Raw genomic sequence first — 17,072 nt, 5'->3', positions numbered from 1 at the left:
ATGGAGGGATAAATGAATGAATGTGGATGGATGGACAGATGAACAGAATAGCCAACAAAGTGCTCTCTGGCAGCCTCTAATTCTTTTTTTTTTTTTCCTTAATTATTTTTATTGAAGTATAGTTGATTTACAATGTTGTTAATTCTGTTATACAGAAAAGTAATTCGGTTACACTTATATATACATTCTTTTTTTAATATTCTTTTCCATAATAGTTTATCATAGGGTTTTTTTTAATTGGAGGATAATTGTTTTACAATGTTGTCTTAGTTTCTGCTGTACAACAATGTGAATCAGCTATATCATTTAGGTGATTTTCTACTTTTCTCTCCAGGACACAACAAATTGGATTACTAGAATTAACTATTTGACTTAGAATTACTTACAAAAAGGAAGAGACTTATAAGAATTAGTAACTTCTTAGCAGCCAAGCACTTTTTAAAAATGCTTTAGGTTGGCAATTGCTACCACCCTTAAACAAAACAAATAATTTTCAAAAAAGACTAGCATTTCCTATCTTACAGTTTAGCATGAGGGCACTAAATCTATTCATACGTGTTTTTGTGTTTCATCCTCACATCAAAGCATGAAAAATAGACATCATTAGTCCCAGGTATTCTTATTCCTCATTTTCAAACAAGGAAAGCGAGCCTCAGAATAAATCACCTGCCCTAGGTTGTGTGTCTGCTTGACATGCATGCTCAGTTGCTTCAGTTGCGTCCAATGCTTTGCCACCCTGTGCCCTTCTATCCATGGTATTCCCCAGGCAAGAATAGTGGACTGGGTAACTATTCCCTTCTCCAGAGGAGCTTCCCAACCCATGGAGTGAACCCAGGTCTTCGGCATTGCAGGCAGATTCTTTACCATCTGAGCCATCAGAGAAGCCCTTATCTTAGCAATTATGAACAATGCTGCAATGAACACGAGAGTACAGATATCTCTTTGAGATCCTGATTTTAATTCTCTTGGACATATACCCAAGAGTGGGATTGCTCAAGTCATATATTGTTTCTATTTATAACTTTTTGAGGAACTTTCATACTGCTTTCCATAATGGCTGTATCATTTTAAAATCCCGCCAACAGCATACATTCTATTTTAACATCAAATTTGCCTTTTGTCTGCATCACCACTTTTTGTCTATGGAATTTATATACAGTTCAGTTCTCTCACCAAGAAAGTTAAAGATTATCCTGCATCCAGAAGACCAGTAAACGGGACGATAAATCATGTGACAACACACGATACAGGTGAAGCTCCAGCTCTCAGGGAAGTTTTATCCTGGAAAAAGATGAACAAATCGATTTTTAAACAAATTCTTACAGTACAATATAGGAAAAAGAGAGTGAGTCATATCAGCTTACAGAAGTTAAATTCCTGCTTTAGAGGCAGAACAATTTGAAAACGACTGGCTAAACTACTTATGGAAGCAAAAAGGCTTTCATGTTCCAACTTCTCCCTTCCTCCCAAGCTCCATCTTTTGATATTCTTCAACCTGTACTCAATGTTCCAACCACTATTTTTATTTCCCCAAACACTACATGCAGATCTATGATTCTGTGCCTTGCTTTATTCTGTTAACTCCTCCTGGAACAAGTTTACCACACACCACACAACCTATATTTCTTGCCTACCTAGAAAACTTCCAGAGAATCCAAAGAGATGAATCTGAGGAAATTTCCAGACTCTCCACCTCCCTATCATAGGGTCATGCCTTTCTCTGCACTACCTCCAAGCCTTGAACCTCTTATGTAGAGATAATTATGATGTCCTGTTATAATGTGGACACTCATATTCACTCTGCTGGACTGTGGATACTTTGAGGGTATAATACAGGGTTTTATATTTACTGATGATGCTGTGAAAGTGCTGCATTCAATATGCCAGCAAATTTGGAAAACTCAGCAGTGGCCACAGGACCGGAAAAGGTCAGTTTTCACTCCAATCCCAAAGAAAGGCAATGACAAAGAATGCTCAAACTACCGCACAATTTCACTCATCTCACTTGCTAGTAAAGTAATGGTCAAAATTCTCCAAGCCAGGCTTCAGCAATACATGAACCGTGAACTTCCAGATGTTCAAGCTGGTTTTAGAAAAGGCAGAGGAATGACAGATCAAATTGCCAACATCCACTGAATCATTGAAATAGCAAGAGAGTTCCAGAAAAACATCTATTTCTGCTTTATGACTATGCCAAAGCCTTTAACTCTGTGGATAACAATAAACTGTGGGAAATTCTGAAAGAGATGGGAATACCAGAGCACCTGACCTGCCTCTTGAGAAACCTATATGCAGGTCAGGAAGCAACAGTTAGAACTGGACATGGAACAACAGACTGGTTCCAAATGGGAAAAGGAGTACGTCAAGGCTGTATATTGTCACCCTGCTTATTTAACTTACATGCAGAGTCCATCATGAGAAACGCTCAGCTGGAAGAAGCACAAGCTGGAATCAAGATTGCCAGGAGAAATATCAATAACCTCAGATATGCAGATGACACCACCCTTATGGCAGAAAGTGAAGAGGAACTAAAAAGCCTCTGATGAAAGTAAAAGAGGAGAGTGAAAAAGTTGGCTTAAAGCTCAAACATTCAGAAAACCAAGATCATGGCATCCGGTCCCATCACTTCATGGGAAATAGATGGGGAAACAGTGGAAACAGTGTCAGACTTTATTTTTCTGGGCTCCAAAATCACTGCAGATGGTGACTGCAGCCATGAAATTAAAAGATGCTTACTCCTTGGAAGGAAAGTTATGACCAACCTAGATAGCATATTCAGAAGTAGAGACATTACTTTGCCAACAAAGGTCTGTCTAGTCAAGGCGATGGTTTTTCCAGTGGTCATGTATGGATGGGAGAGTTGGACTGTAAAGAGAGCTGAGCGCCGAAGAATTGATGTTTTTGAACTGTGGTATTGGAGAAGACTCTTGAGAGTCCCTTGGACTGCAAGGAGATCCAACCAGTCCATCCTAAAGGAGATCAGTCCTGGGTGTTCACTGGAAGGACTGATGCTCAAGCTGAAACTCCAATACTTTGGCCACCTCGTGCGAAGAGTTGACTCATTGGAAAAGACTCTGATGCTGGGAGGGATTGGGGGCAGGAGGAGAAGGGGACAAGAGAGGATGAGATGCTGGATGGCATCACTGACTCGATGGACATGAGTTTGAGTGAACTCTGGGAGTTGGTGATGGACAAGGGAGGCCTGGCATGCTGCGATTCATGGTTTTGCAAAGAGTTGGACACGACTGAGCAACTGAACTGAACTGAACTGATATTCCCCCATAGTATTTGCGGCCTGACTTTAAGCTTTATGATTGCCGAGGCATCCGGTTCAAAGATACCCATCTCAAAGAAGCACCCTGCCAGCCATAGTACCCATCTACTAGCAAACCAACCAGATAAAGAACCACGCCACCCCCACAATGAAGCTCCCTGTTTAAAAGCCCTTAGTAACCCAGATAATTGACCACTTGAATGATCCCACCTCTCCCTTCCCCACTCCCTAATTTCCACTCATATTTTGTGCGTACACACATGCTAAGTCACTTCAGTTGTGTCCAGCTCTTTGCAACCCCATGGACTGTAGCCCACCAGGCTCCTCTGTCCATGGAATCTTCCAGGCAAGAATACTGAAACAGGTTGCCATGCCCTCCTCCAGGAGATCCTCCCGATCCAGGGATCAAACCCACGTCTCTTACGTCTCCTGCACTGCAGTCAAGTTCTTTACCACTAGCACCACCTGGGAAGCCCCAATTATATTTTAAATTCCTAGTAAAGAGTAAACCTGCTAAAGCCTAGACACCCCACATTCAGACACTAATGAAAAGAGAGCCTCAAATCGGCATGCTCCTGCTGGACCCATGAGTTCACTGTGTGAGCCCTGGGCATGCCACGTACCCTCCAGGACCTGCGAGTAATAAATCTTGTTCTTCAGAGTCCCCTGATGGTTGTTGCTGAGGCGTGTTCTGCAGTTATAAGAACCATAGGGTTGGTCCAGCCACAACATTGGCTCTGGTGGGGGATGACCACCGGGGGCTCAAAGTAGTACAGACATTGGTGAGTGCTTCGGGCATTCCTAGCTGATAGCATCACTATTAACAGGCTAACTCCACACAGTGAGGACCACTCAATTCAGCTCAGTTCATGTCTGACTCTTTGTGACCCCATGGACTGCAGCACGCCAGGCCTCCCTGTCCATCACCAACTCCCAGAGTTTACTCAAACTTATGTCCATTGAGTCGGTGATGCCATCCAACCCTTCTCCTCCTCTTCGGCCCCTTCTCCTCCCGCCTTCAATCATTCCCACTAATGATGTTTAATATGTGACAGATTAAATCAAACTGAGTCGATTGAAAAACAACTGAGAAGGTGTAAACTTGATGTTTTCATGACTTCACCTCCTTCCCATTTCTTTTGTTCTATGTTTGTCTCCTACACACATCTATTTATATCCTGGAGAGCTGCCTCTGGCTAAGTTGTGAGTGCTGGTAGTCCTTCCTTCGCCACTCTACTCCTTCATTCAGCAAGCATTAACTCCTACTGTGTCTAGACGCTGTTATGAGCTAGGGATAGAAAGATGAGTGAGCCAAGATGCACGCTTCAAAGAATCCTAAAACAAAACTGAGGGAATATTACCATGTAAGAAGTGCAACAAAGTGCCTGAGGGGTCAGAGAAGAGAGAAAAACATCCAAAGTGAAGAGTCAGGAAACACCATCCTTGGGGTTTTTTTTCCCATTACCTTTTATTAATAAAAGAATCACAATTTATGTCATAAATGAACAGGCAAATTATTAATTACATGATTTGAGATTCAGGATGAAAACCTATAAAAATGAGTTTGATATACAGCAAAGTGGGCTTTCCAGGTGGTGCAGTGGTAAAGAATCTGCCTACGAATGGAGAAGATGAGGGTTCAATCCCCAGGTCGGGAAGATCCCCTGGAGGAGGAAATGGCAACCCACTCCAGTGTTCTTGCCTGGAAATTCCATGGACAGAGGAGCTTGGCAGGCTACAGTCTATGGGATCGCAAACAGTTGGACACAATTGAGAATTGAGCAACTGAGCACAGCACACATACAGCAAAGTTATATATATATATATATATATGTATGTATATATCAGTTCAGTTCAGTCACTCAGTCGTGTCCAACTCTTTGCGACTCCATGAATCGCAGCACGCCAGGCCTCCCTGTCCATCACCAACTCCCAGAGTTCACTCAGACTCACGTCCATCGAGTCAATGATGCCATCCAGCCATCTCATCCTCTGTCGTCCCCTTCTCCTCCTGCCCCCAATCCCTCCCAGCATCAGAGTCAACTCTTCGCATGAGGTGGCCAAAGTACTGGAGTTTCATATATATATATATATATATATATATATATATATATATAGCAAGCACATGGTATCCCTGATATCAATATGCCTTTATTAGGATCTGTATTAGCCCTTCATTCATTAAATTTGTTTTTTCTCTTCCTCTTGAAAAACAAGTTCCAAAATATAGTTTATTGTATTAGCTTGTTCCTTTTTCACTATGGGCAGTTCACACAAGGCCTTGGGTTTTGAAATCACATTCTGCTGTGCTGTGCTTAGTCACTCAGTCGTGTCTGATTCTTTGCAAACCCATGGACTGTAGTCCACCACACTCCTCTGTCCTTGGGGATTCTCTAGATAAGAATACTGGAGAGGGTGGCCATGCCCTCCTCCAGGGGATCTTCCCAACCCAGGGATTGAACCCAGGTCTTCCACATTGCAGGCGGATTCTTTACCATCTGAGCCACCAGAGAAGCCCTTTAAATCACATATATGTTCTCTAAATTCCCCTCAAAAAAAGATTTTTCCAGCCGTTTTTTACAACTAAAGTGCCCTGATCTTGGGAGATTTTTAATCAAAGCATTGCCAAGTTCACTTCCTATGTTTTCAAAGTTTATCTTGAAATCCGGGAGACATTTTCTGCCAACTCTGGCAGATCCAGAGCTTCTCCATGTTAATAAACTTTAGGACACTGGGAGCATTGAAATCCCACTATTATGCTGTTATTGTTGTTGTGATTAATAATCTTATAATAACACTGCCATAGAACATAGTCTGAGTGAACTACACCTAAAAGTATTTAAGAAAACAAAAAGGGTTTTTTCATCTCATTCAAGTAAGACAGAGAAACCACAGAGGTTTAGCCATGCTGAATCAGAAAGTGTCAGCAGATGATATTCTCATAGCACCTAAAACATATCACATAAAATTCTGCAGTTACTGTTTATGCTATATATTTGCTATTTTAAAAATGGGAGAGACTGTTAACAAAGCAGGTCACTAATAAAAGTGATTCAAGTCTCCATGCCCCCAGTGAGTTTCCTGAGGAAACAAGAGAACCCCTAAGGCAATGCTGTTGGGGATTTCTAGGGGAAAATGGGAATGGGGTCAAAAACATTTGGTTAACATCAGAGTCCTCAGCTTGAGGCAAAATCATGTCCACCAAGCATGATTCAGATCTACTTTGGTGTATCTGGTGAGGTCGACCCATCAGAAAAGCATACTGGTTGACAGTCTTCTAGAAGAGAACTCATTGTAAGGGAAAAAGGAGTCAGGATGACAAGTTTGGCCCCATCAAAATGCTTTGATTTCCAGAGGTAATAAACAATTGCCAGGTGTGAACCCGTCACTTGACCTGTTGAGAAATGGGCAATCTCACGTATTCATGGGAGTGTGTCACATGCTACTACCAACTTGGGATCCCTCCTCCCTTTGAAAGAAGGAGCAGAGTCCAGGAAAAAGTAGGACTGAAGGATGGATGGTTCTGTGTTTTTGCTTTTGTAAATCCATTTTCTGAGCTCAAACTGCATGCCAACCAAAAGACACAGATTAGAACTCTGAATGCTGAAGGGAATTAAGAATTGCTGGTTGTCCCAGCTTCTAAAATTTGCAAAGGATGGCAGAAAAATTCTAGTGGAATTAATATATTTCTTATACTTGTTCCAGATGTGTTTAATTTATTTTTCATTATTTTCCCCTCCTGATAGAAGAATGCTCTAGCTCTCCATTTGTAATTTCTCTCAAAACCCCAGCCCTGAGCAGAGATTCTGCTAATGATTTTAGCCTGCTGGGTTGGGAGACTGGAGCAACTGGGCTACAGAAGTTGTTTTGCTCTTTTTGGGAAACGAGGGCCATTTGGAAGTCTGTTCTCCCTCCTTCCCTTGCCCTAGACAGAGCAGGAACTCAGTCATGCTCAACAGCTCTCAGTGAGGCTGATGTTTGTCAGATACACCTCAATGTTATGTCTGTTGTGTTTCTTAAACCCAATACTTCATGGTGAATGCAATGAGAAGGTGCGAGCATTTGAGCTTTGCCTATGGGGTTAGACTTAATGACCTTTGGGATTTTTTCCAGCTCTACACTTTGTTGATCTTGAGAGTTGTATAACCTCCGATGAGACATAGAGTTATCACAGAAGGATTCAGAACCATTTACAAATCTGTGTTGAATGTGGTAGGTCACAGAATTGTAAGCATTCTTATAGGTAAGTCATGTGTGAATAAATGATCGAATTTTCTTGAGTTTTTTTAGAATGAATCAAAAGTTTTAAAAACATACCTACCCTTTGACACAGCAACACCACTTCTAGACCAGAAGGCTACCCTACTTCAGATGCCAGTCAAAAGTCCAGGTTGTTACCAGTGCTTCTGACTCACTGCCGATAAATCAAAGGGTCGCATAACCTCCTCCTCAGATTCAATTAATTTGCTAGAATGGCTCGTACAACTCCAAAAAAAAACACAAAAAACTGTTTGCTTACTAGATTACCAGCTTTTAATCTAGTAAAAATATTATTATCCTTAAAATATTACAAAGTATATTATTAAGCCTATCAATAAACAGCCAGATGAAAAGTAAGTACCTAGGGTGAGATCCAGAAGGGTCCAGAATAGAAGAGCATCTATCCCTGTGGAACTAGGATGTGTCATCCTTCTGACATGGGGATGCTGTTCACTAATCCAGGTGTTCATCAGATCTCACTGTTCAAGAGTGTTCATAGAGCTAATCACAGTCCTCCCTGCCCTTTCCCTTTTCAGGGGTCAGTGGGTGGGGCTGAAAGTTCCAACCTCCTAATCGCTTGGTCTTTCTGGTAACCAGCTCCATTCTGAAACTAGGCAGGGTCCCCATCCTAACTCACTTTATCAGCATAAAGTCCGGTGTGCTTTAAAGGGCCACCTTATGAATAAAGATGCTCCTGTCCTACAGGAAATTCCAAGGGTTTTAGGAGTCCTGTGCCAGGAGCCAGAGGCAAAGACCAAATACACTTCTTTTATACCACAAAGATTTTCAAAGAATTTAACACTAAAATGTTCATCTGGTGTTTTTAAAAATACTGTTTAAAAGGCAGGAAATATTTAAATGCCCAGCAAGAGGAGATAGGTTCAGTAAAACACGGTGCCTGTGTGCACTAGAATACTGTGCAGTCATCAAAAATGAGGCAGTGATGTCGATTTATCTAAGTGAAAGGTGAGATTATAAAAACAGCATCACAGTGTGATTCCAGGTTTGCAGCAGAAGTACCCACATATACACTGAAAAAAAAAAAAAATCCTAAAGGAACTATGACCAAAAATGAACAATTATACATAATTACCACTGGTGATAGAATAAAAAAGGATTTCTATTGCCATCTCTTTACATCCTTTTTCTAAATTTCTACAATAAGTAATATTTTTATGTTGCAAAAAATGTTCAAAAGACCTATGTATTAATACATGTTATCAATTTTGTGTGCTATAGTTATTTATTGAATGTCCATTATTCAACAGGCCTGTGGATATGCAAACTGCCCCATAAAATCTTCATTAACTACTCAACATTGCTTTCTGAGGGATGTAGAAGCAAAAGAAGACTAGTACAGTGGTTAAAATCAACAAAAAGGTGGGAAAACATTTAAAATCACATTAACAAATGCAAAACTCCAGCCAGGACTTGCAACCTCAAATTCTTAAAACCGAACTCAAAAAAAATAGATGCTGTTCACCTATTAGTTCTAATTCCTATTCATTGTCTTGATGTGGTAGCTTGGAGAAAATTCTGGCCACAGTACTCTGCAGCTGTGCCCGTTGAGAAGTTTCATCTATTTCCCTGCCCTCCAATCTGGGCTAGAGTGTGCCTCCATCATACCAGTTCTGAGCCTAGGTCTCCAGAGACCTTGTAGTTTCCACTTTTTTTTTATAGAAACTTTGACCACCACGTGAATCAGCCTGGGCTAGGCTGCTGGAGGATGAGCAAGCTCAAGAAGAAAGGTTCCAGTCATCCCATGCTCCAGACATGGCCATCATAAGCCAGCTGGCCCCAGCTGCCCCACCCCCAAGCTGACCGCAGACACATGAGCAAGCCCAGCTGAGGTCAGCAAAGCCCAGACTCAACCCGCAAAACCACCCAGAGGAGGCCAATCCTAAATGCCAACCCACAGAACTGCGAGTTAAATAAATGTTAGCTGTTTGAAGCCACAATGTTTCAGGGTGGTTTGTCACGCAGCAAAAGCTAACCGATACACCTCCCCATCTCATCCACTCCTCCTCATTTGTCAAAGGAGGAAGCCAGTGAGGAGAATAGAGTACCACTGAGTCACATGGTAACTCAGAAGCCAGGAGAGGGCCTTTATTCTCCTGGCCGCCATGCCGCTGTCCTGGCCACAGAATGCTCCAGCAAGGACAAGGTTAGCAGAGTTCATATGCAAGGACAGAATGAATACCTTGGCCAAACAAGCATAGGGAATGGGCTTCAGGTCAGTGTGAGCTCCATATCTTCCTGCCAACTCAATAGTTTGGCTGCAGGAGAAAGGCAAAAATACCACGTTCTCTTCTACCCTGGCCTCAGCCCAGTCAATTCCAGTATTTCCCAAGCTCAGAGACCACCTGGGAACTGGGCCCTCAGAGACCTAAAAAGTGTTTACTCTCTCTTCTCTTTACTTCTCTTCTCTCCCTCCTCCTCCTCCTTTTCCTCCTTGTTTTTCTTCTTGAATCCCTTTCTCTCTCTCTCAAAAAACCAGGATACCCAGGTCTCTTGACTACCCCACCCCAAGTCTTTCCCTGACCTCTCCCACCTCCTACACACCCAGAAGAGGTCACACTTACAGAAAAACGAGTCACAAATCACAGCCTAAACCCAGCCTCAGGTTTGCCCTACAACCACTCATAAGATACTCCACTTCAAAGTGCTTGGCCCCAAACACTAGCCAATTAATCCTCACAGCCACCCTGTGTGTTAATTAGACCTCATTATTCACAAGTTATAGGTGAGGAAAACAAAAACCAGAAAACCAGGGAGCATGGCTGCCATTCCCAAGGCCCACGAGGCAGGATGAGACAACCCCCCACCCCCACCCCACCCCCAGCCCTCCTGGCACTGGGGCTGAAGCCAGGCAGGCGCTGACCACAAAGCCACAGCAGCTCCCCCCATACCCCCCCACCCCCCGGGGAGGCTCAGGCTCCGAGGCCACTGCCAAGGGCGGCTCAAACTTTTCCTTTTCCATTAGCCACAGGTGTGTTTTACCACAGCCTAACTAGCAGCTACTATTTATTCTCTGGGATTTTCTAAAAATGTGCTTTTGCAGACTTTCAAGCCAAAGCCATTCCCAGCATCACTCTTTATTAAATCGAACCGCAGAAATGTATTGAAAAATCACGAGCATTTTGAAACATACTGAGTCCTTTATGGCCGAAATAATCTAATAGACAAGCTGTTGTTAATTTACAACCTTAATTTTCAGACACACTTCTTGAGTCAAAAGTACTTCCTGCTCTGTAATTCCTGTAGGGATACAGGTGGTCTCGGACTAAGTACACATCTACTGTACATTAAAATGTATTTCTTACTTAACTTAAACATTTCTGAAATCTCAAGTTTATGTCTAGACTATTTTAATCAGCTAAATGTCATAATAAGCCATATGTTGGTCTTGATCGGTTACATACACCAGCCCTACTCATAAAGTATCAAAAGGTGTTTTTAAAGAGAAGTCTGTGTTTGTTTTACCAAGAAAATGGTGCTTTCAGACTATCATATCAGACGTGCTGGCAGGCAGAAAACGACCTTACGTAACTAGTGGGGAAAAACGGGGTTTTTTCCCTCTTTCCCCACCCCAGGTACCATTCCATCAATGCCACTTTTAAATTTCAGAGTTTTGAAGCCATAAGCTTATATTGGTCCTAACTGTCCCTTGACCACTATTCACAAACATCAACACCAGGAGCAAGACAGTGCTGAGCAGGTACTTCTGTTGCTGTTGCTCTCTTTACTGGGGTTCTCTGCTGTCTCTTCATGCCCATCTGAGTTCACCTGCAGGTCTCAACTCCCCTCCAAAAAAAGCCACCGGGCCACCCAAACATAAGGATGGTGGCAAAGAAAGCACACTGCTGACTACATAGGTATCAAAACCGTGCCTGAGCACCTGCCACAATCCAGGCGTAGTGCTTGGATCTCTAGACACAGAAACAAACACGAGATCCTGCGGCCTGCGTTCACAGAGGTGACAGTTTTATTGGAAGAAAGAGGTTGAACAAATAACTCCACAAATAATCAGAGAAATACATTTCCATTACAGCTCTGAAGAGAAAGTACTTGACACTGTAGAAGTTTATTCCAGGGACACAAATTGGCATGAAGAGACAAGGAAATGATGTGAGGCACTGACCTTAGGAAGAAATAAGACCTGGTCTGTACAAGGTGGATTTGGAGCTGGTAAATGGTGACTGTATAAGAGATAGGGAGGGATGGAGGGGTGGAGCGAGAGAGGAGGGGAGGTGTAGGAGGCCAGGAAAGGGAAGGAGATGAGGGGAGGAAAAGAGAGGAAGGGAAGCGTAGCTGGTGGTCCAGCGGCTAAGACTCCTCACTCCCCAAGCATGGGACCAGGAATGATCCCTGGTCAGGGGGCTAGATCCCACATGCTGCAACTAAGAGTGCGCATGCGCAACTGAAAAAAGTTTTTGTAATTTAAAAAGTCCTACAGGCCACAATGAGGATTGGAGATCCCCATCAACACTAAGGCCCAGCACTGCCAAATGGCATCATCTGACTCAATGACATGAGTTTGAGCAAGCTCCGGGAAACGGTGAAGGACAGGGAAGCCTGGAGTGCTGCAGTCCATGGGGTCGCAAAGAGCCAGACACGATTGAGGGACTGAACTACAACAATCAAATTGAAAGTGAAAGCTTTCTTTTCAAACTGAAGAGGGTTCTTCGTTCAAACTTTGTAGAGAGGGAAAAAAAAAAAAGCCACAAATGATACTTAAAGGGAAACAGGTAAATTGGTTTTAATGTTGGCGTTTGATCAAGTTTTATGAACTGTGGATTGTGAATAAGAGATCTTGCATATGGAAATTTTTGGAGATGAAAATGGGCAGAAATCTTGTGTGCCCCAAGCCTGGACAGAAACACGAGGGGAGTCTGCTTCCCATGATAGCACACAACCACATAATTGCTCTTGGTCTGTGTAATCAGTTGTCTGGGAGATCCTTTTTATGATGATATTTTTAAATGATGGTGTTTTTTCTGGACTTCTTCTCAGTGAATTCTCTGCATTTCCCCACTGGAATGAGCGATCCCTGAGGGGAAAAGAACGTGGTAGCTCCACTTGTGTCTGCAACAGAAGCACTGTCCTTTGTGTCTGTCACCATCCCAGGGCTGAGTCAGGATCCACACTCTGATGAAGCCTGTCCAGGCACCAGGGTAGTTTGGGTCCTGTGCAGCAACTACTTCTGGTTCTTCTCCCTCCCAAAAAGATGGCTTCATTATACTTTCCACCCCCTTGATATGAGGCTGGCCATATGGCTTGCTTTGTCCAGTGAAATGTCAAGCAGAGTGGTGTAAGTCACTTCCAGGTGAACAAGTGCTGGTCCAAAATTCACCTTTGTCTCCTCCTATTGCCCATGATCTGGCAAGTGCTTATCCAGGTGGAGCTCTGTCATTAGAAGCCCTGAGTGGTTACAGTGCCCCCTGCTGGCTGCACTGCACATGTCACCTGAGAAATAGAACACGTTTCATCAAGCTAAGCTACTGAGAAGGCAATGGCACCCCACCCCAGTACTCTTGCCTGGAAACTGCCATGGACGGAGGAGCCTGGTAGGCTTCAGTCCATGGGGTCGTTAAGAGTCGGACACAACTGAGCGGCTTCACTTTCACTTTTCACTTTCATGCATTGGAGAAGGAAATGGCAACCCACTCCAGTGTTCTTGCCTGGAGAATCCCAGGGACAGGGGAGCCTGGTGGGCTGCCCTCTATGGGGTCACACAGAGTCGGACACGACAGACATTACTTAGCAGCATTAAGCTACTGAGACCAAGGGGGGGTTGTAATTGTACTGTAACCTAATCCATTCTAGGTCCACAGGGATCAATGTTAGGATCCTTTTTTTTTTTCTTTCATTTCTGCCTTGGCTCTCTCCCCTTGTGCCACCCTCTCATACCAAATTATCACTTGGAAATGCGCTGACATCCTGGCTGTCATTTCCTTGCTATGTGATCTTGAGAAAATTAATTTGCCATTCAAAACCTGTTTCTCTACCTGGAAAATGGGGCTAATAACATTACCTACCTCATAGGGTTGTTATGATAATGCCTGTAAAGCACTTAGCGCAGTGACTGGCCTGGAGAAATCACTCAATAACCATTCATTAAAAAGGAAGCGTGGGTGGGTGAATAATTTCCAAAAGGGCTCCAGTGAGGAATGAGAATATTCCTCAGAGGATGGAAGGATTTTATCTGAATGTCAGCTCCTGGGAGTAGGGGAGTGACTCAGTGAGCTGTGAGAGTTAGGGAGAATAGGCTGGGAAGCTCATGAGTTTGGGGGAACATAGACAGACATGTCTGGGTGGACTGGAGGATATGATTAGGGAGACACGGAAAGACAGATGAGAACAGTAAGTTGAACTTGGACACTCGATCCAGACCCAGAAGCCAGACCAAGAAGTTTGGGTTTTGTCTCACATTCTACTTATTTAGTAAAATTGGGCACCTTGTCTTTAGTTCTTATGAAAAATGTTTTAACTCAAAGTACATTTTCCTAATAAACCCAGATACAATCATGAAAAAACATCTGTTTTTCCCTTCTTATTGTTCAGGAGCAAATCCCTGTTTGATTTTCTATTCAGAAGCTTGTTCGGTCCTAATGTAAAAAATACATAATGGCACTCAAGTGCTACATAAAACAATTTCAAAGGAATTTTCGTTTAAAAAATGTTTAAGGAAGCCCCTTATGAGCCCCAAAGACACCAAAGGTAAGTGAATTCTTAGGCTTTTCTTCCACTTTCCTTCCAAGATAAAAGCTTTTCTAAAAGAGTTAAGTTGGAATGTGAGGCTTATTTTAATCTAACGGGTAGAGATAGTGAAGGACAGGGAAGCCTGGCGTGCTGCAGTCTATGGTGTCGCAAAGAGTTGGACATGACTGAGCGACTGAACAACAGAAGTCATTTAGAGTTAGTGAAACTTCTGAACTTTTCAGTATTTTTAAAGTTACCTTAATAATTTCTAGAATAATACATTAAATCATAGATTGTCAAAGTGTTTGCCAGGTGGACACCTTAATGAACAGATAGTCACTGGTAATGCATCTTAATGATTCGATGTAAATGTATTCTGTTACAATGACTTAAAGAATGATTGGAAAGGTTCTTTCTCCCTTTAAATGCAATCAGACGTACAATTAGTCAGTAACAGGCACAAAACTGAATGAGATGGACTCCCCGTTCTCCAAGAGATCATAGTCTAATGTAAGCAAACGACAATATGCTTCAAGAGGCTACAACAGAAGTAAAACCAGAGTCTTATCAACGGAATACCTACGAAACCATCTCCTTGGTTCTTACATATGGTTACTTTGTGTAATAAATTTCACTTGAGAACAGTAGAAGGTCCTGTTACCATTCAATCTAAGATTTAATTTCACTCTCATTGATTCCAAATTGGCAGATTCCAAAAACATTAAAATCTCAATGTGTGCAATATATTACACCCATCTTTTTCCAAAATCTTCCCAAAAGAAAGTATCTTTTGCTCCAAATCTACCTCTTTGCCCTTTCCTTACTTGAAACCCTGATGCTGAAACCTTTGGAGGAAAGTAAGCATCTGCTTACGTGTCACTAGGCTGAGAGCATCTTGGTGATGAGGATTGGAGATTTAGTTTTTTGTTTTTGTTTTTTTTTACTCCCTAGGCCTTAAGACATACTAATAAAAAGTGAGAAAGAAAATGACCGAGTGAATGAATAAATGAGTGAATGAGTACATGAGTGAAAGGATATTTTAAGAAAAAAGAGCTTTGTCCAGAGAACAGTCATTCTATTGAAGAAATTTTATCTAAGAACATACTGTAATCATAACATAATTACTGAATGCTCACCATCTGCTACATTTTGTTCTGAGTGCTTTGTATTTGTTCATTTAATCCTCATTGTACAAGGGATTGTCTTTATTTATTAAATAAGAAAAATGGACTCAGGTTACATAATGTAGGGAGCTGGAACATGTTTAAAAGTTCTTCACTTGGGTACATGGTCTTATAGGGGCTTTCAGGAATCTGCACCTAAATTCACATGATAATTTATATACATACATATGTATGTGTGTGTGTGTGTACTTTAGGCAAGACGGGTCATATTTGATTCAGATACCCAAAGTGGACATGCCCTCTCCTCCAAAGTTAAAATATTTTATATTTTTCAGTCTCAACTTAGATATTAATCTTTAAGGAATGAAGGAGTCACACTAAATTGATTATAAATCTAGTAGTAATATTTTAAAATAAGGGTTTTCCACGCTCCAACTCAATTTCCTCCAGGTTCTCTCTTAAAAATAAATGAACACGCAAAAAGACCTTTAGAGCAACTAATTCCACCAAACTTCCTAAATGTCCATCAGACATTTCCATAAAAGAGACAGAATTAATAGTAAAACCAGGAAAGCTCAACAGTGACCACATGCTTGCCATCTCACAGCATTTTCTAGGGTCTCCTTTATCTTGGGGGTGGTACTAGATACACTCCCCACCTGCCTGGAAATTGGACTCCTTCTCCCCCTTCTAACTCTACTCCTGTCTCCCATTCTTCCTGTCTCCTTTGTTGGCTTCTCCTTGACTGATGGGCAATCCCCAAATCTCATTCCTCAAGGCTCTGATGTTCCTTCTTCTCACACTTTGTCAAAGTTCTCATTCTGTCTCATCACTTCAGCATGAACCTCTAACCAGGGACTCCCCAGTCTTTGTAATTCATGACCTTCCCGGAGGGCTAGCTGCACTTTTAATTGCACCTCGGACATTTCCAATGCATGTCTTGTCCTCTCAAATTCAGCGCATCTGAAAGTTAACTCAGCATCTTCTCCATCAGCTCCATCAGACTGACTCCATTAACTGTCCTCTAGTTCCATCAGTGATACCACCATGATTAAGAGGGTCTGTGTTTAAAATCAATTCACCACTTGGTGTGACTTTTTCTCTCATTACCCTGTAGCCAAGATCTACCTTTCACAATATTTGCTTCCTCTGCCCCTTCAATTCCTTCTGCACACATCTTAACCTAGAACTTCCTCATAACTTCCTCCTCCCAAACACCACTAGTCTCTTGGATTTGTAGGTATCTTTCTCTCTGCACTTATTCCCTATGCATCGTTTGGGAGTTAACTCAAGTCCCATCTCTTCCACAAAGCCTTCTCTAGGAACTCTGTAATGACATCTTTATTCACCAAGTGAACAAACTACTTATTTGACGCTCACCATAAAGACTAATAAGAGTTTAGGAAAGGATGGAATAACCTTGTATGACCCCCTATTTGGGAGAAACTAAAGTCAGAAAATTTTCTGTGACCTGCCCAAGGTCATACCACTACTCTGTGACAGAGAAGTCCTGGAAACAAGGACTCCTTTTTCCTAGATAGGGCAGGTTACAGGTACAAGGCTCTCACTCCTTGGAAGATGAAAGCATGCCTTTTACTTCTTTGCAGCCTCCTAAATGTCCAGCACAGTATTGAAAGTCAAGTGTTAGTTGCTCAGTCACGTCTGACTCTTTGCAACCCCATGGACTATAGCCTGCCAGGCTTCTCTGTCCA

At 42.3% G+C, this 17,072-nt stretch overlaps 1 long non-coding RNA gene across 2 annotated transcripts in view; it reads right to left on the bottom strand.

The window, feature by feature from the left end:
* The window catches only part of LOC129626871 (uncharacterized), a 120,375-nt gene that overhangs the window by 61,853 nt on the left and 41,450 nt on the right, over positions 1–17,072 (bottom strand). The window contains exons 1-2 of one of the 2 annotated variants that reach the window (XR_008702271.1): positions 10,117–10,198; positions 1,174–1,281 (exon numbers count right to left, since the gene is read on the bottom strand). This is a non-coding gene — a long non-coding RNA (uncharacterized LOC129626871). Of the gene's footprint in view, positions 1–1,173; positions 1,282–10,116; positions 10,199–17,072 lie in introns of those variants that run through there. The other variant, XR_008702272.1, reaches the window with a different exon arrangement.

The sequence above is a fragment of the Bubalus kerabau genome, chromosome 14 (assembly GCF_029407905.1).
Source record: "Bubalus kerabau isolate K-KA32 ecotype Philippines breed swamp buffalo chromosome 14, PCC_UOA_SB_1v2, whole genome shotgun sequence".
In the NCBI taxonomy this organism is placed as follows: Eukaryota; Metazoa; Chordata; class Mammalia; order Artiodactyla; family Bovidae; genus Bubalus; species Bubalus kerabau.
The sequence above is the reverse complement of the archived record's forward strand: the minus strand, read 5'-3'. Positions and strand labels throughout refer to the sequence as shown.